At 37.3% G+C, this 20,062-nt stretch overlaps 1 long non-coding RNA gene across 10 annotated transcripts in view; it reads right to left on the reverse strand.

Moving 5' to 3' along the window:
* Positions 1 to 20,062, reverse strand: part of LOC107519984 — a 364,500-nt gene that overhangs the window by 94,787 nt on the left and 249,651 nt on the right. For 9 of the 10 annotated variants that reach the window (XR_004955672.1, XR_004955661.1, XR_001599211.2 and 6 more), the window contains one exon: positions 8,293 to 8,413. This is a non-coding gene — a long non-coding RNA (uncharacterized LOC107519984). Of the gene's footprint in view, positions 1 to 2,569; positions 2,663 to 8,292; positions 8,414 to 20,062 lie in introns of all 10 variants that reach the window. The other variant, XR_004955666.1, reaches the window with a different exon arrangement.

Genomic DNA, 20,062 nt, shown 5'->3' on the forward strand with positions numbered 1-20,062 from the left:
TGGAATATACAACCTAACTCTCAGCTTTCCTCTCTTCTCTACTCTCCTTCCCTATCTCTTTTATAATGTATAGGTGTATCTCTTAAATACCAAGATATAGCACTTTTTGATTTCTTCATAAAGTTCAGATTAGCACCTCTATTCAAAGACAACTTAAAACTTTCAAAAATACAACTCAATTTTAGTTGCACTTCTGATATATTTTCAAGCACCACAGGAGACAACCATGTGTGCAGTGTCTCTCTCTCTCTCTCTCTCTCTCTCTCTCTCTCTCTCTCTCTCTCTCTCTCTCACACACACACACACACACACACACACACACACACACACAGTATGTAAGAAGTCAACATTGGTTCAAAAGGACATGTAATGAACTATTTTTTCAGAGCAAACACTCAGTCCATCCTGGGGCTGGGGCAGGAAGTAAAAGCTGGAGAGGGGGAAGAGTGGTGGTAACTAAATGAAAGAGAGAAGCTTGAAATTCTCCTTTTACCAAACCAGGCAATTAAAACATTAAATGTGAAATCTGAGGCACTGTAAATTTCCTAATATGGTATAAGTGCTGAGTTTCCCAAATGATGTTTTCTCATCTTTCAACATATCAAAGAGCATGCCAAAACCCCCAAAGAAACATTTCCATTTTGAAAACAAAAATAAACCACACACATCCATATTCTATTAATAGTGTTGTCTTGCCTTTAAGGACCCTGCATCCTTAGTGAGAACCCCTACTACAGTTTTAAAAAAAATTCTAATATTATTAAAAACTCCTGTCCAAAATAAACTGGACATGTGTAGGTGAGCTGGGTAGGGCTGAGGCAGGAGTAATCAAACCCCTTTCTATATTTTCCTTACTGGAGACCAAATGTTATGTTCCTCATCAGCACACCTAAGGACTGTGTAAATATGTTCCCCATATTTAGCAGCATTTCTTAAGAGAGAGTGTAAAGAAGGAAAGTTGGCATGAGACACACAGGTTCAAGCCAACTCCACAACATTCGGAGACCTAAGGCAGAGGGACACAGGCTTAGAACTGAAAATCTCAGCAGAAATTGCTATATGAAGCAAAGATCCCCAAATCCAGCCTATAAACTCTTGATGCCGCCACCATGAAGAGGGAAAAGAGCTGTCCCATGTCATTTTACGTTTAGAGACTGAATAAAGTCGTTAAATGCGATGCTCTCATTTCTCAATCCAAACACCACGAGCCGCTACCTGTGTGCTCGCAGAGTCAACTGCTTGGAGTGAGTAAAACGGGAAGGGTATGACAGAGATTCTGCTCACAAGATGCTTCTATTTTTGAGGGAGGACAAAAACCAATCCACAAAATAACAGTAAGATACATCAAAGGATGAATACTAGACTTACTGTGATTACTTCTTAAGGTAAGAAGTAATGTCTAATCACTATGTTGTACAAATACCTGAAATGTAATATTGTAATCCAACTATAACTGAAAAATAAAAAATTTTTAAAGAAACAATGAAGGATCATTTATCCATCCTTAAAGACTGAGAATGCCATTAAAAAGGTTAGTTCAACCACATGGTCTTATGGAGAAAGGATTCTTCATCATCTGCCTACATAAAGAGCCTTAAATATTTGAGAGCTGAGTCATGGGCCCTAGGATGTCACTACCAGGACAAGTAAGAGAGAAAATCGAAGTGCTACTCAGACCAGAAACCCATCCTGATCAGGTAAAAAGAGGAGAAAAGAAAAGAACAGACTCAGGATTTGGTTACTCAAACATAACTAAGAAGACAAGAACAGGAGTATGGTGGGTGGTGAGGTGAAAAAAGAACACCCTTTTTAGGACAACAGATGCAGGTTCAAATCCTAACTCAGCTCTTCCTTTATTTTTCAAATAACAGTGTATGGCAAGTACTCTTCTAAGCACCTAACAATTCTTTATTCATTTATCCCAATAACAACCAACCAAAGTTGGTTCTTTTAGTATCCCCCACTTTACAGTTGGGGAAACTGAGTTACTGGGCAGTCACATGCTTTTAAGGTGGCAAAATCATGATTCAAACCCAGGCAGTCTGGCTCTAACATCTGAGCTCTGGATACTGCCTCATTCAAAAAACATTTCCTTGTCAAATCGTGGTATAGATTCAGTGAAATGTATGCAAAGCACCCAGTACAGTGCCTGACATTTAACAGAGGCTGAATAATTTATCTCTCTCCTCTCACTCCTCCCTCCTCTCTCCCTCTAAGCTGTGGGAGGCTGCAGGCAAGATTCTGCACATAAAGGCAGTTACATCAATCTGCAAAGGCTCAGGGGCTCCTGGGCGAGCTAGAAAACAACCCTCTGTCTTTATCCCCTGAGGCCTGGAACAAGCACTCAAGCTGGAGCAGAGATGTCCAGCATTTCCAGACACAGCCTGCCTCTACTTATTATAGTCTGCACTCAAGGCACATGCACTGGAGACAAGCCTTAAGGAAGGGAATTGAATGGTTTCTGATTTTTGTACTAGGAGCTATATATGTTTATGTCAAACACAAAAACCACACACACACACACATACACACCATCTAAAACTTATAACTAACATCAAGGAAAACTTACCTACTTTCCAGAAACTTCCACTGCCTAGAAACTGGCAGAGCGTCTGTAGCAGGCTGAGCCTTGTTTTAAAACAGTTGAGAAACTGATGGTGAGCTAAAGGACAGAGTACCATTTGAAAATTATTAAGAACAAATTAAGTCAAAGGGCCCTGGGGAGCTGCGTTGTAAAACATGAGAAAATTTTGTTTTCTAGCCCTTTGGCAGTATTTTCATGAACTGATAATAAAATAGAGGACAGAGAATATTTTTGTATCACGATATTAGTCAAAAATATCACTGAGAAAGGTATACATGTTATCAGTTAAATGACTTATCTAGCTGGGCAAGTAGAGACCCACACAGAATTGGGGATCTAACATATTTGGAATTTTCAAAGTGCACAATGCATTTATGTTACTAATTATAAGAAGTTTATAATGCTACCAGGAAGGAATGCTGCCTAAACACTCTTTCAATTTTTCCTCAAGTAACAGAAAGTCCTATTTTATGCTTAAAAAAAAACACATAAGAACATTATTACAAGAAAAAAATATCATGACAATGAAATATTGCAACTCTTGTTGTGACCCCGAGACTTAAAAGTAATTAAGAAGGAAAGCTGACTTTCTACATTTTCAGTCTTGGTCCATGTGGCTATTGGGTCCATTGATGCCTGCCAAATCTTGCAAAATTATAGTACTCCTATCCATGTGGTTTCTAAAACTATAAGCTTTCATTGTGAATAAGCTTGATTTTCTGCTTTAGAAACCCGTCAACTACTAAGAGAGACTCAACAAAGAGCCCAGGTGCACGCACCAGGAATCAAGTTCTTCATTCATTTTAATTACAGTTCAGCACAAGTGGGAGAGGTAGGTGAAGAAGTATCATCATAAAATGTTCATTAGAAACGGCACATTTCTATCGGGGAAACAGAAATGGCATCCTTCAACTTGTTCATCTGCAAAGTCCCTCCAAATCTGCATTACACCTCTGTAATCATATGCAAGCCACACTGAGGCTTGTGGCCCGGCCCAGAATGTTTAAAGAGGGGGAGACAGGAACAGAATAGGAAATAGAGTTAGCAGTGAAAGAGGAAGACCAGCTGAAGTTTTTCAGACCTTGTGGACCTGTGTGAACAGCTCCTTGTACTTACTGTTTAAGCTGTTACCCCCTAGCAGGGAGATTAGTTATCTTCTTAGTCATTTCAAAAGCCATTAAATGGGTATGAGGGAGGGAGGGAGGAAGGGAAGGGGGAGGGAAGGATTTTTACGTGTATGTCTGTGAGTCAGCAAAAGCCGGAAGCCTTACAAAACTACTTCAAACAACAAAGCTGGAAAGGAGGACAATAGCATCCACCCCTCACCCCCGCCGGTGAGAAATTGCATTATCCTAAGGGATCATGGCCACCCGGGTTCAGTGTAGATAAGTGAGAACCTTCTCTGCTCTGGCCAATAGGAGACTTGCAGCCACAGCTGCTCACAGAAGCTCTGGGTGGCCTCCATTCCAGCCGCTCCAAATGGTTTCAAGGCAAAAAAACACTGCAGCTGGGTGGTGCGCAGAAGCACAGGGGGTGGGAGGAGAGGCTGACAAAGCAGAGGGGTGGCGCCTTGCATCCCCCCACCAGGTGCTCTAAATCCTCTCTCAGGGCTTAGGAAAATCACACAGAGGTCTCAAGGCTGATTCCTGAGGCAGCTGTGTCAGAGCTTGCCTCACCGCCACTCCACAACAATAAACTGAAACGTTGCCTCAGAGACTCCAGAAACTGGGGAGATTTCCCTGCCAGGCAGCTCTTAGTGCTCTAGAAGCAACAGTATAATTTATGCAACTTGGCCAAAGAGCGGGCCATTCCAAATCCAGTCATGAAGAAGAAAGAAGCCTTGCCACACACCCTACACCGCAGACACGAAGTCCCTTGAGACATTCTCTTGAGACGCAGGCAAATCTGACCAAGAACTTAATTTACAGTAAAATTTTACATTAAAAAAAATGTATTAACTGTCTTCTGAGAGAAAAAAAACTTAACATTTGAGGAAAAGTATATGAACCTTATAGTATAAGCTCACTTTGGGGATCCTGTCATTTGCATGGAAGAATTATCCAAATATAAATATTTATTTCACTTATTAATGAGTACTTGCTGTCCAATTTATAGTATTTCTTACTTTCTTACATTTTTCACTGTCATGGGTTGTATGTATTTTTAAATATTTTCACATCTCTAGCTAACGTCTATATGGTATGTTCACCTGACAAGAAAGTTAGTCAAAACGTAGAAGGTGATATCTTATACATAAAATAAGCTGAATCTCATATATGCATGTAGTCCCCTGAACAAGTTAACTCCTTTGCAGAACCCAGTTTTGTATATAAATTATTTTGAAAGAAGGTCGTTTTATTACACAAAGTATATTCTATATGATTATATAACAAAGTATATTTTTATGATGTGTGTATATATAAAACAAATGATTATAGGATGGAAAAATAGAGGAGTAATACTAAAATCAGAACACTGGCTCCTATGTGAGTACTGACAATAATATTTCATGTAAAACCGACGTGGGTATAGATGTTAAATATTAAAATTAAGTCATCTGGCATCTAGACTACTGAAATGGAGGATGAAAGGCTGAAGAGTTTCCACTCATCCCCTGATTTGCTATGGGGCCTACATCAAGTTGTGCGATGCTTCTGTTATAATATCTGCAAAATTAAGATAACACTTCACGCTACCTACCTCAGAGAACTGTTAGAAGATTAGATACCAAAAAGGGAAATCCACAAAGCCCTTTGAGTTTCTCATAAATATAAGACATGCAATGTAGTAAAATACCAGCACTTTCCACAAAACTAGAAATAAGAAACAGACACTAGCAATACAATAGGACAGAGGCCTTACAGGGCCTAACATTTAAGATCAGGGAGGCAGTGGGCAATTCTGTCCCCAGCTTCCAGTGAAAAGACAGGGCGGGGGAGGGGAATGCTAATCAAACAAAACAAAGCATCCAGGGAAAACAAAAACAAAAACAAAAACAAAAGAAAGAGTCCTGTTTTGACAGATCACCAAAAAATCAAAAGAAGCAATCCTGACAAAATTCCAAATTATTGCTTAAAGTTCTAGACCTACAAGAAGACAATCAAGTGACATTACTCTCATAGTTTTCATGTTTAGTTCCACAGAGGGTTAAGCGTAATGACCCCCTCACAGTGAATAAAATTTAAATGCAGAATACATAAATTAGAGCATTTTTAATCAATTTGTACCAGAAACAGAAGCCAAAATGAACTGCACATAGCCAACAAAAACAGCAACAACAACAAAAAAACAATTACTTGGGGGTTCATAGGAAATTGAAGGATTATTAAATATTTATATAGCCTAAGATTCTGAATTATGGAAAAATCTGAAATTGACCGATTAAACATATTTATTATATTATATATTATTATATCAAGCACTTATTGTGGTTCATGTGCGAGGTTAAAATAAAAAAGATAATACCTTATTCTTGGTTCTCATGAAACTCAAAGTCTATCAAGGAGGAAATATAGACACAATAAAGAAAAATAAAATGGGTTTGAATCAAGTATGAACAGTGTGCTGAGGGAGAAGAACGGGAAGAACTAATTTTACATGGAAATGGAGAGAAGGGCACTACTTTATCAAATACAGAAGAAGGGAAAAGGGCATCCTAGACTAGCAAACAGCAGCCCACATCTCAGGGCATGTCTCAGTATGTCCTGGTCAAGTCAAGCACAATGGAGACAATCTGGGAGGGCCTGAATTGCAAGGTCTTTGTGGGAGGGAGAGAGGGAGAGACGGAGAGACGGAGAGGGAAAGAGGGGGACAGGGGGAGAAGGGGAGAGAGAAGAAGCATCACAGGATATTTTTGAAAACAGACTTGATATTTTATGTAATTCGATATACGAGAAAGATGAAAAAAAAAAAAAAAAAAAAAAAAGGAGCAGGGGAAATGGTACCTGCCCTGGCTTGAGACAGACTCTTGGGAAATGCACAGCACTGCTGAGTCTAATTCTCCAGGTGTAGGTGAGGTGGATAGGAAGCATGCTGCCAACAGGCTTGAGGAGTTTAACTAAGACCCAGGAAGGGTGAGAACCAGGGATTGAGAAGCAGCAGGTCCAAATCAGGTGAGTACAACACAATGCAAGAGGCTGAACAAGAGCCTCCAAAGATAACAGGTCTTAATATCTGGAACTTTTCTATGGCAAAGGTTTTGCAGATCTGATTAAAGATTCTGAGAGAGAGAGATTATTCTGGATTACCCGGTTGGGCCATAGTGCAGTCACAAGTTTGCTTATCAGAAGGAGGCAGAAGGGAATTTGACTATAGACAGAAGAGGAAAAGCAATGTGACCATGGAGGTGGATACTGAAGTGATGCAGCCACAAGCCAAAGAATGTCAGCAGCCACCAGAAAGGAACTGGAGAAGACAAGGAACAGATTCTCTCCAGGCTTCTAGAGAGAGTACATTCCTGTCAACACCTGAATTTCAGTTGTTTTAAGCCACTAAGTTTGTAGTACTTTGTTATAGTAGTCACAGGAGACTAATATATATAGTGAGCAAAGGCCCATCTCCCAGGTGTTCTTACATGTCACAATCATCAGTTCTAATAGGAATAATTCAGATGGACCTCAACTATCGAAAAGCTGAAGCCTAAAAGGAAAGCTACATTATTCAACCGAGTAACTGGCCAAAATTTAGCCAATAGGGGCGCTGGTAAAACTCCAGACTAGATCAAAACAAGATGGAAGAAGAACTGCAAATCATGGCCACCAAATGATGACACGTGGGGAAAGAAAACTGGCTCAGAATACCAGTGAGGACAACGGGAAAGATACAGCAACTCAGAGGACATCACTAGACCACTGAATTTCTAATCTAAGATTGTTTCTTAATTTTATGTGCCCATTGGATACGGGAAGAGGTACGTGGGGGATCGAAAACATTTACATGTGCCCTGGCCCAATCAGGACTGAGTTAGGAAATGAACCAAAAGTAGACAATCAAATCAGAACATCAGTGAAACCAAGTGTGAAAAGATTATAGAAATGAAACAGATGGGACATGGAATACTAAAAGAAACTTCAAATGTGCTCTTTAGTCCACAAGGGAAATAACTCAATGAGATCTATTCTGGGGCAATGGGAGCAGGGTAGGGTTATCCACAGTAGACTATATGGTCCAATAAGAAGGTAAGTGAACCAGCAAAGGCTGGAGATAGCAGCCAGATATAAGAATTGGAAAACGGTGATAGATTAAAAAATATTTGGAGGACATAGCAGGTTACTTAAACAGGGAATGAGTGGTTGGTAGGGCATGGGGCAGCAGGTAAATGACAACAATCTTTGAAGTACAAAGCCCAAAAGAAAAGATTCCAGCAGAACAAAGAGAATGAACATGTTTCCAGCTATATTGAGTTTAAGGTAGTGGTGGGTCATGCTGTGGTGACAGCCAGAAGTCAATGGAACTCTGAGATCTGAAACTCAGAATGTCAAAAATATTGGAGTGTTTGAAAAAGTTAACTGTAATGTGCTCTTTCGTCTTCTCCCCTTTAACCCATCACTATGAAAAGATCCCACACAAAGTTCCTAAACTTTTAATATTCTAAAAACAAATGTTTTTGAACTATACTAATACCATCCATTCCTAAGGAAAACCTTACATTGGCAGCACATAAAAGTAAACCTATTAGAAATTTTCTAAGAAGAGGAAAAAAATCTTACCATTAGCTATTTCTCTTCTCTGTTAGTTGTGAGGGCATCTGGTGGAATGGATGATAGAGAACAGCTATCCATGGGTCAGAGGCAGTTGAGCAGGATGTTCCAGGAGGACACCAGGGATGACCTGGTGATGGAAAAGAAGGCACAGTATTGAGATTTGTGGGGGACATCAAGTTAGACTCTGCTGGAGTAGTATATACAGATCCTACAAAGAAAGGGGTGGGGGGAATGAATATATTCCCTAATATGGACACCTGGGGAAAAAGATGAGGAAAAAAATTAATAGACACAGATTTATCTGGTGAAGAAACATACGCTAATCAGGTGCAAACGACTCATCTGTGCCCTACAGCTATAGATTCTATATTTTCTTCTCCACCAAAATGTTCAGGTTACGGTGCTTTATCGCAGAATGCAAGCAGCTCACCTTCTAGCTAGTGATTTACCATAGCTAGTACTAGCTGGAATGTGGAAATGGCTTAGAGGCGGAGTATCTGAAGTTCCAGATAAGACAGTCTGAGAGCGAAGGCAGCAAGGTGTAATGAAAAGATGCAAAGGACTATGATATAGTCCCTGTCCTCAACCAATTATGTGTAAAGATAAACAAATTTCTTTACCCTTATAATGAAGACCATGGGTGTACAGAGATGACAATGATATAGCACCTGTATCTTAATAAGTTTTTAGATAAAAAAGACTAACAAGTAGCCATATTAAATAAAAGACCTAGTAAAATATATGTAAACAAATATGAGCAAATCAGGTCTTATTTGTAGGACCTATTATGGAAGTACACCTTAGTGTCTCTGTTTAAACTTTGAAAGTCACGAGAAGTTCAGGGAGAGTGTTGCTATTCCAGAATAGAGGATACTATCGCCAAAAGCCAGAAACATGCCCCAAAATATTCACACCATTTGCATATTACTTATATGAATACTGCCTCATAACATCTTGTCTGATTCCAAGCAGAGCCTTACATATGTTGACTCCTCCCAATTTTAACCATGGATTCATCTCACATTTAATTTCTTCTATATAAATCATTCTGATGAGAAATATACACATAAGCAATAATATCTGCCCTTAGGGAGTTAAAAACTGTTTAAGTGGAAAATATGAAACATGGAAATATAAAAATGGAAAACATAAAATAGAAATATAAAAAATAGGTAACAGTTAAGTATTCATACAAGGCAAGAAATGAGAGAGGAAATGAGGGTTATGGGTCTTTAAGTGACAGGGGATATATGAAAGAAAATGGGAAAACATGAGCTGAAGCTCATGAATAAAAAAAGATACTTGAGTGGAGATATGGGAGAAGGAGATTCCAAGGGATTGGAACAAAAGAAGTTAAAAAAAAGAGCCTGGTATGACGGAAGTTATGACACTAAGCATAAAAATAAATTGTGGCTGCAGAACAGAAGATGTTACGGGCAAATGATGGTAGGGACAAGTGAAGACAAGCTGATTGAAGAGTCTGGGCTTTACTTAGAACCAATATAAGCATGAGATCAGGAGTGAAACATAAAATATGGGCTCTAAACAGAAAGCTATGGAGGGAAGAAAGGACTGAATACCTTTTTCTTAGAGTCTCGTTAGGAGGCTGTTATAGTAATCTAGTCATGAAGCCACATGTTCCTGACCAGGGAGAAAATGAGGGGAAAGAGGGATGGCTGGGTAAAAAAGAGTATTAATGAAGAATTAAAAGGTATGAGTGACTGCATAAAGAGAATAAGGAATAGGGAAAAGTTGCCTGGGATAACACCTCAGTAACTGGAAGAATGAAAATGTCACTAACAAGGCATTGGGAGAGAAGAGGTGGACAGAATTTGAAAAATTATTGTTTTGAAGATACTGAGTTTGAGGCATGAATGGAATAACCTGGATGAAATACCACCTGGAGGGGTGAGAGCAAATGTGAGCACTCCAGACTGAAGATACAGAGTTAGAAGTCATCGCTCTGGGAAGAAGTTGAAATAATAATGCAGGCCTACAGAAATTGTTTGTAGAAAGAATTCAGGGGCTACGGACTGAAAAGATTTTGGAATTTCTCAAACACATCACAGCTTCTGATTTTAGTGGCAAACTCTCAGGAAAAATTCTAAACCAGAGAAGTTGGAAATACTTCAGAGATGAGACTGGACTTATACAGGGAACATATTTCTCAAAATATTTCAAAGACAAACAGCCAACAAGCAAAAGTCATCCTAAAATATCGAACTGTCAATTTTATGGTCAGTAATGGCATTAAAGAAAGTTCTGTGGAATTTAGCTATGTAAATCAATTATGGTTAATTAATAACCTGATTTTTAATCACTCAACACCATGACCAAAAAAACCCACCAATGTCACCAACGGGTACATCGGGTCTGCTATTTTTTGTGCTCCCTCCCCCCTCACCTTTGACAACAGCAGTAACAGACACTGACATATATGTTTGTGGTTTCTTAGGACCATAAACATGGCTAACTTTAGTGACAAAAAGCCACAGAAGGTTTCTGAAACTAGGAAGGTAAAAAGTAAATGTCTTCTCAGGTTTTTTTTCAAGCTTCTGGTAGAGAACACAAGGAAGTCATTTCCACAGGTGCACAGAGAATTCTGAAGCTTGCGATTAATTGGGGAAAAACGATATGGCTACTGCATACAAATAAGAACATACAACAAGACAAGTCTTATCTTCCAGTTAAAGATGTTCCAGTGATATTACAAACAAAAAAATTACACCACCCTCCTGCCTCATTTCTTCCCTCTACTGCTGTAACCCATCAAAAATAAAAATCATTTTTTCAAACGATAAAATCTAAAAGCAAAGCCTAACATCTGACACTAATTTGTTTAGTAATAATGGCTAACATTTATTTAATACCTATTATATATCTGGTACTGTCCTAAGCTCTTAAATATCTATTAAAAACATCTGTGATAGGTATTACCATCAAAGCCATTTTACATAAGGAGAAACCAGGGCCCAGAGAGGCTGAGTGAGTTGCCCAAAGTTACGTCCTTAGTATGAAGTGGAGCCAGGACTCAAATCCAACCAGAAGGATTCAAGTGCCTCACACTCTACCTCCATGCTGTCTGTCCTGTTTCTCAAATACATGCTCTCACACCACATGTCCTATTAACAAAAAAAAGTAAACTATTGTTGAAAGACAGTAAACACTGTCTATGACATAAGTGTTTCATGATTATTTCGAAAATCTCCAAGAGTACCAGATACAAACAAACCGAAAGAAAATAGCAACACACATACACACTGACACACACACACATTCTAAAAATAGTCTAAATAAAAAATATTCCAGTTGGATTTAGAGAAACTTTGGACTGTTTAGGGTGACCAGAAATAAATTAAAAAAAAAAAAAAATGGACACGAAAAAACAAGTTGGAAACACTCACTCCTGGACATCCTTAAAAAAAAAAAAGCAATTCTCCTGAAAGATACGCATTCATATAATTTTTAAAGTAGAGTTTGGACTAAAAGCAATATTGCTTTTAAGAAAACTTCAGGATTTATTATGCACTTTAATCTTTCTCCCACTGTCCCTGATTTCAGTCTAAGTCTTCATTTAGAAGAATTATACAAACATCTGGAGCGTGATTCTTGGTAAGCTTGACAACTTTCATTAACTATTGATCACTCAACCTGTATTTGTGAAGAATAAATATTAACTGAAGGCCTTTAAGACTACCTAGTTAATTGTATTTTTGGTTCTGCTTAACGTTTCTCTGAATCCAATGTTCTCATCTAACTAATTTTACCCAAGACATATTTATTTGCTACCTTATTTCAAAACTTAAAGGAGAAGAAAATAATCCTAAAAATAGCTATTAAAAGGCAGAGAAGAAAGCAACCAAGGATTTATTGAAGAAATGCAGTTGTCCATGTGATTCTATTTCAAATATGGGTAGAGGAGGAAACAATTTTTGGATTCATTCTCCTATGATCCTGTGATAATCCAGAGTTGAAAATATATAACACAAGCATTAGGTATGTCACATGGTTTTACCAGACCAAATTGTTAGTATGGCGTTTTAAGAGCAGGGTGCTTGAAACAGCATTAAAAGCTTTATCGACAGCTGCCAGAGAAACTGGAAACCGGCTTAGTCCCACCATGTCCTTATCTATTATATGAGGTCTTGGTGAATCTAGTCTTCAACACCATGGTGGTATGGAGAATGCTACAGGAAATGCGGCTGGTAATGTTTCTCTCACTGGCCCCACAGCTCTTACGGTACCTAATGCCCAAAGTAGTGCTAATGTCACTGGATAAATGAGATTAACGAGGAAAAATTCTTTAAAACTCAGTGTCAATAATGAGAACAACAGAAGTCAGAAGCTCGGCATTTCAATTTTTTTAAAATGCTAAATTAAAAAATATATATATTCGAATTACTTCCTAAAAGTGACTTTGGGATTCCATGAAATTTTAAGACTTCTCTGTATTTTAAAAATCAGCTGCTTAGATCTATACCTAGAGAATAAAAAACTGCAGGCAGATGTAAGTGGTATAAAACTTTAAGTCATACTTTCTTATTATTGCCCTCTTCAGAACTGTTTTCTTAATGCCTCATCCTGTACAGAACAGTCTGAGCCAGTGTTTCCCAAACAGAAAACGGAATTAGCATGCATGGTGGTTATGCGTATTCTGGGAAACAAAGGTTCTGTGCTCAGATACTACCTTCTCGAGAATACACAGTATAAATTAGTAAATTCAAAACTGAGAAGTCTATAGAAACTTTGTGAAGTGTTTCCTAAGTTTACTTGACCACAGAATGCATTTTCACAGACATCTCATTAGGATACCAGGATTGCACAGAATACAATTTGGGAAACACTGCTATAAACTCCTGAGCTAAGCATTCAAGACTTAAGAATCTGACCCCAAATTACTCTTAATCATATCAACATACATTCATGACTGATGAGCAATGCAGATCTCATATCCCAGTTTCCTCCACAGAAAGTCTCCCCGCCAGTCAAGTTCATTTCTTCCCCACTTCCTAAACAGACATTTGCTCCACTGCTTTGTTCAGACCATTCCTCATGCTAGAATCTTCAATCTTTTAATTCCTTTTAATGCCTCAGCACTTAAGATAAAACCCTACCTCTTATGAGACTCTTCCATATAGTATCACCTTTCTTTTCACCTAAATAGGCCAAAATTAAATGGCTCTTGGTTTGGACTCACCTTCTACCTGTATTACTAGTATCCACGCCTGTCCTTGGGAAGCAGTGATTAAGAGCCCTCCTGCAAGTGATCTAACTCCAAATCCTAGCTCTAGGATTGGCTGGGGGAAAATTTCTTCTCTGAGCTTCCCTTGGTTTCCTCTTCTGACTTTGGGAGATAAAATAATATCCTACTGTGCTGTTGTGAAGTTTCAATGAAGGTAATGTCCATGATGCTCTTCCAGTATCACTTAGTACAGAAAACACACAATGCGTTTTAACGATATTACATTCCAGCAATTTAAATAAAAAACTTATCCTGAACATTGTAACTGCCAATACGAAATCAGCATAAATACGAACCTCCACCATGCTCCCCCTTCAATGCTTTTCTGTGCTGTCGTGTGGATTACTTATTCAAGAGAAACAGAAAAGGCTTGCTGTGGGAATTTATTAATAAGAAATACTTGCAGTCCCCTAAGTCCTGCTTACCTCCTGCAAAGAAGGTAAAATTACGACTTCGAACAAACAATCATCATTACTGGGAAATCCATTAAGCAATCTAAATTACAATTCTGATATTGACATGTCTGTGGAAATTTTTTTTGTGTGTTACACTGTCGTTTACACATATTTACATTTTTATCGGCATATGGTTTTAGCATCATAAACAATATGAACAGATCATTCCATATAGACTCACTTTGAACATGAAAGGCAGCTAAATTTTTGTCTTTCCTTGATCAAAGGAAAAAGTTGCAAAAGCAAAACCTAAAAATGTAATTTCTCTCATTTAACACATTATTGAATACTTTAATGGGGAAAGGGGCAGCACACATTTTTATCTTATTTTAGCTGAAAAACTCTTAAAATACCACATTCAAAAGTTCTTCCATTATCAAATAACTGTAAGTTTAACAAAACCTTATTAGGTGTCATGTAAGGGAAGATCTGAAACCCAAACTTACTTGGTAACATTTCCAGTTATTTGTTCTTTCTTTGCTGTTTCTAACCTTTTCCTATACTTCAAACTCACTATCACTTTCGTTTTTATCTTTACATCTCACACTTATTTCATGTCTTCTTAGATAACTTTCACTCTTATCTTTTTATTAGGTGACTTATTTTGTTATAGTTAATTTCACATATAAATTTAACATAATTACTTTCTAAAGGTCAAGTTTCATTCCTCCCTCCCTTTTTCCCCTTCCAGCTCTACTTTTTTTTTCTTTGAGAAGGATTGCATTTTGGTGTTTGATGCTGTTATAAAGTGGAAGTGACAAACTGTAAGCTGCAAATGAAATCCAGCTTCAAATCAGCTTACTAAAGTCCATTCTCTCCTTAAGAACATGGTCTCCTCTGAAGACAGAAAGACTGAATTTCCCCTCACCACAGTTCTCCCCACCACAGGGTATAGGAATAAAATGAATTAAATGGTGAACACATGAAATAAAGTTTGTATTATAGTATATATTGAAAAGTTTATCACTGTACATGTGATACTGTGTATAACACATAAGTTTCTCTATATATGTAATATATGTGATAAAATATAAATATATACATATATAGACCATTAAGCAATTTTACATCTTCTTTAATGAAATCTAGTGGTAATTCTATTTATTTATTTCGGGAAGTGAGATTCTGAAATTTTATTTTGGTCTAAGTAGTACATTCTTAGTATTATAAAAATGCCCAAGTTTTGCAGGATACATGTTTGCCCAGTATGCTAACATGCCAAAAGGCCCAGAAATCATAAAATCCCATGCTTTACTTCCTGTTGTCATTGTCATTTCTATGTAGTAATCCTTCATGAAGTTAATTGGCCATGAGTTAACTTTCCGACCTATGTTTATTTTTAAAAGAACCATCACTATTATTCCGACTTAGGGTTATACTTCTATTAAATTAAGAGTATGAGGTCATTTAGCTCAAGTTCTTTTCCTGCAAATGTATGTCAACCTGAGGACACAACTCCATTTCTCGGAACTTGATATAAAGCTGGTTCACCTCCGAATTCAACAAAAAGTGAGGTCAGTTAATGAAGAACTAATAAAGGATAGAAAATAGAAGTTTTATCTCAACAGCAGCTTAAACATGGGAATTCAGCATCAGCATGAGGCTCCACTAAATACATGGTGACTGGGGGTTAGACTATCTGCTTGCCCCTCTGCCTTCCTGTCTAACTGTTGCTGATTCCATTTGCTCATCATACAAGTGTGAAGACCCCACATTTGGCCTATAGACCTACCTGCCAGTAGTAAATGGAAAGGGTCTGACATCACTTCACCTTTCTATATAGAGATCATTGACCTCAATTTTCATAATGAATTGTTGTAAAAATGCATTTGTTTTTGAAGTAATCCAGGAGAGAGATGTCAGATCTTTTGAGATAGCACCTCTATTAATTAATACCTCATCCAGAATGCCAGCTACAAGCCAAATTGTAAAGCTGATCAAGTTTTGGGGAGGACTTACAGAAATCCTTTTCTGGGTTCCCTTTATTCATCCTGGACATCTACAAAAGAGACTATCAAAGCCATCTCATCCCTAACCATCAAATCTTTCATCCTGAACACCCCCTCACTTCCCATGCCTCCCCCAGGAGTCCTCATTACAGCTCTATGTCCTGACAGTCTCTACTACACAGCAGAGTAGCATTTCTTAAACCTGAGTAATCTACAAGTTTACTCATACTCCCAATATTGGCCTAAATTATTTCATTAAAACTCCAAAAGATGTACATAAAAAACAACTAGGAATAAACTCCTTAAGCTTCAAAGTCTTATAGAACCATACAGCCAAAATAAATTTATAAGAAAAAGTTAAGAAAAGCTATAAAACCAGCACAATTTAACAATGTTAACTGAAATGTGATGCATGAGGTCTTGCTATAACAAATTTGCCATAGCATGACTATGGCACTCATGCTACAGCCAAGATTCTTTTGAGCTAAGTGTACTTGCTGTACTCTGGGCAACAGAATGGCTCAATTCTCCCACCACTTTTTCTATAACCTATATCAGAAAAGGGTGTCATCCAGCCTACACTTGATAGAAACTCATCATTTGTAAATCAATAGTTAGCCAGAAACAAAGAATGCTTAGGGGCAGGCAAGCACAAAGGTAAACACAGGTGCTGAAGTTTCATGGGAAGACCTTGTTATAACATTACCTTTCGCATGATTCAGAATGTGTTTAGATCAGTTTATTATTGTTATCGAAATGAAAACACAAGGTTAAAATGCTCTGGTAGAGAAGCAAAGTCCCTGAGAGTTTGTGCTCTGGGCAGATGATTATTGAGTCCAATTGACGGACACCTCTCTAGATCCATTCCTCCATCCTTACTCTTAGTCCAGTTACCATATGGGAAAGCAATATGATCAATCGATCCCTCCCATGGAGAGGGGTCTTCTTTCCAAGACGCTTGTCATATAAAAATAAATTCTTGGAAGAGACCACAGCATTTTTAATCCAAAAAGTACATTTTTAACTCTAGAATCCCAGGCATGATGGGGAGAGAGGAAGGGAGAAGGAAGAAAAGAGAAGTTTATTACAAGAAGAGTTTTTAGAGAGAAATTGCTTAATTCCCTTTGGTAAGAACAGCACACTCCACGTACATTTCTTTACATCCCTCAATCAACGGCATTTTGACTATTAACATTACTCCCAAAAGAAATGCCAATTTAAATATGGCTGCTGCTAACTATGCATATATATGCACATGCACACACACATTTTCACAGCAGCCTATGTGCCACTCAAGTCCACCAACCTAGATCTAAGTAATTCAATAGCAACAGCCCCTCCCTTCTCTTCTTTTCCTAACTTCCTCTAGAAAAAGGTACCAATGTTGTTCTAAAGGAAGAAGTAGCCCTGGAAGGACAAATCTGTCTCTCAGCACCTACTGCTAGAGGCAGAAAACCATGCTGGAGCTCAAGGTAGAGCAGTCTGTCTAGAAAGGACACTCACAGTCTCTCACTCTAAAACCTCAGGCCAGTGGGAAACAGCTATATTCTCAACAAATTTAACTTACCACCCTTTCCCCAAGGTCAACTGTAAGAGATTCATTTTGGAGCCTGTATCTTTCAAGAAAACTAGATTGCAATGAAATAATCACAATAAATAGCAGAAGCACCAGTAATAACAACAGCTAATGTATGGTGTGCCAGTATGTGTTATAAGGGCTTTACCTAGATTTTCTCAGCCTCACAACTTGAGGTATATAAAATTACAAGTGACAATGTTGTCATATTTTTAAGATTTACACACAGTTATTCTTACCTGTAAGTTTAAACATTAAAATGGGGTCCTAAAATGTCATTGGTGTGCTCTGACACAGAAAGGCAACTTTTTGACTCAATATAATATCCATGTATTCATTTATAATTGACGTAAATTATTGAATAAGTACAAAAATATTTAAGACATGTGTAATTAAGAACCTTTTAAAAAAATATAGACACTGTATTAGTTGGCTAGGACTACTATAACGAAGTCCCACAGACTGGGTGTTACAAACAACAGAAATCTATTTCTTACAGTTCTGGAGCCTGGAAGTCTTAGATCAAGGTGCCAACAGGGTTGATTTCTTCTGAGGCTTCTCTCCGTGACTACTAGAGGGCCATCCTCTTGCTACCTCTTTCACATGGTCTTCCTTCTGTGCTTGTGTGTCCCTGTTATCTCTTTTGTGTGTCCACATTTCTTCTTATAAAGACACCAAATTGTAACAGAGCCCACTTTAAAGGCCTCATTTGGACTCGATCATCTCTTTATAAAGATCTTATTTCCAAATACTATTATATTATGAGGTACTAAGTGTTGGCACTTCAACATATGGTTTTTTGGAGAATACGATTCAACCCATAATGGATACCCACATTCCACAGCAGTTAAAGAAACTGAACTGTATAACAAATATACAGCTCCCCTGTGGGTCCCTCCCAGATCACAATCCTCTTTCCTCAGGATAAACCACTCTTTTGATTTTTGTTTTAGATTTCATAATATTTTTACCAATTGTATTTGTATGTTTTTAAATTTTTACATTTTTTTCAAACAGAACCATTTAAAGCAATAAATTTCTCCCTAAGTAGTGCTTTAATTGCATTTCCCATAGATTTTTACATACTGGGTATGCATTATTATTATTTCAAAATGTATTCTTCTTTACTATATGGGTTATTTAGAAGTATGTTGTTCAATTTCCAAATATGGAGAAATTTTCTAGAAGGCTTTTATTAACTGCTAATTTAAATTTGCTGTTGTCAGAGAACAGATTTTGTATAGTTTCAATCCCTTTTAAGTTATAGAGACTTTGATGGCTCAGCATATGGTCTCACATTTGGAATTAAAATAACGTTGATAACACCATAATTTAACATAGCTGCATTCACTGTGGCTATGTTGATTCAAAATACTAATCACTTTTAGGACTGCTTACATAAGTAGAAACTAAAAAGAAATTTTATTTAATTAGCTAAAAGTCTGACTGACGTTTGTGGGAAAAGAACAGAGTATTCATTTCTAAAAACATAAGTATTCTTTTCTAACCAAAACCTTAACTAAAAGAGGCTGCAAATATAACCATGTCTTAGAGTCATACCATATTTTTTAAAAATCATATAATTTCTAAACTAAATACTAATCACTTACTCTACCTCTGGAGTCATGTACTAGGTGACATCAAGAGATTAAGGAATAATCCTAAAACGTATCCTGGGTGAATTAAACTGAACCAGTATTTGAGATTTCTTTAAGTAGTATTCAGAAAAAGACATCATCCAGTATCAAGGTTTGTATATAAAGCTTATTTGCAATAAAAATGTAAATATTTTCTTGGAAAGTTTCCAAATATATCAGAGGAGAAACGAGCATACAAAATTTTTATATTTCTAGAAATGATGGTAACTTTAAAATAACAATTAACAATGTTTTTAGTGAAAAACACTCAATGCTTACTGTCTTACTATAGGGAAAACCATTTAGTTAACTACAATTTCCTCAAAACTACTTAAACACTGGGATTCAGAAGTAAACCTTATTTAGATGAGTTTCTAGTCAAGAACTTGACCTATATAAGTGAAAAAAAAATTAAAAAGCTAGGCAATGTCCTCAAAGGGACTAAAAATGGTTTAAAATTTTTCAGCATAGGGATAAACGTGAACTAGAAGGAGCATAAATATTTCCTGAATACTTTATGCCATACAGATAAGTAGAGAGGATTTTTACGGTCTAATCTTTAAACTTCTTTAAAAATGAATTTCCCTAAGTATTATGGAAATAGCATATTCTAATTTTGGCCATAATTATGGTCACTATGCACATGTTTGGAATAACCTCTTAAAATAAGAGTCCACAGATGCAGCTTCTGATGTTGCTGCATTCCAACATGCTCTAAGTAATATTGCATGCATAGGGCTGTTGGTTTGACGGTGCTCATACAGGTTCAAACATTCCTATGGTGAGCCTGTGTTAATGAAAATTCTCCTTTGCAGAGATTCTTCTGAACTCTTCTTACAGAAACGTTGTAGCAGAGCCAGAAAGCAGCCTCATACAGATCTGCAACTGTACATTTTTCAGGCATTACACTAGATTTT

Source organism: Rousettus aegyptiacus, unplaced genomic scaffold, assembly GCF_014176215.1.
Source record: "Rousettus aegyptiacus isolate mRouAeg1 unplaced genomic scaffold, mRouAeg1.p scaffold_m13_p_1, whole genome shotgun sequence".
Classification (NCBI taxonomy): domain Eukaryota; kingdom Metazoa; phylum Chordata; class Mammalia; order Chiroptera; family Pteropodidae; genus Rousettus; species Rousettus aegyptiacus.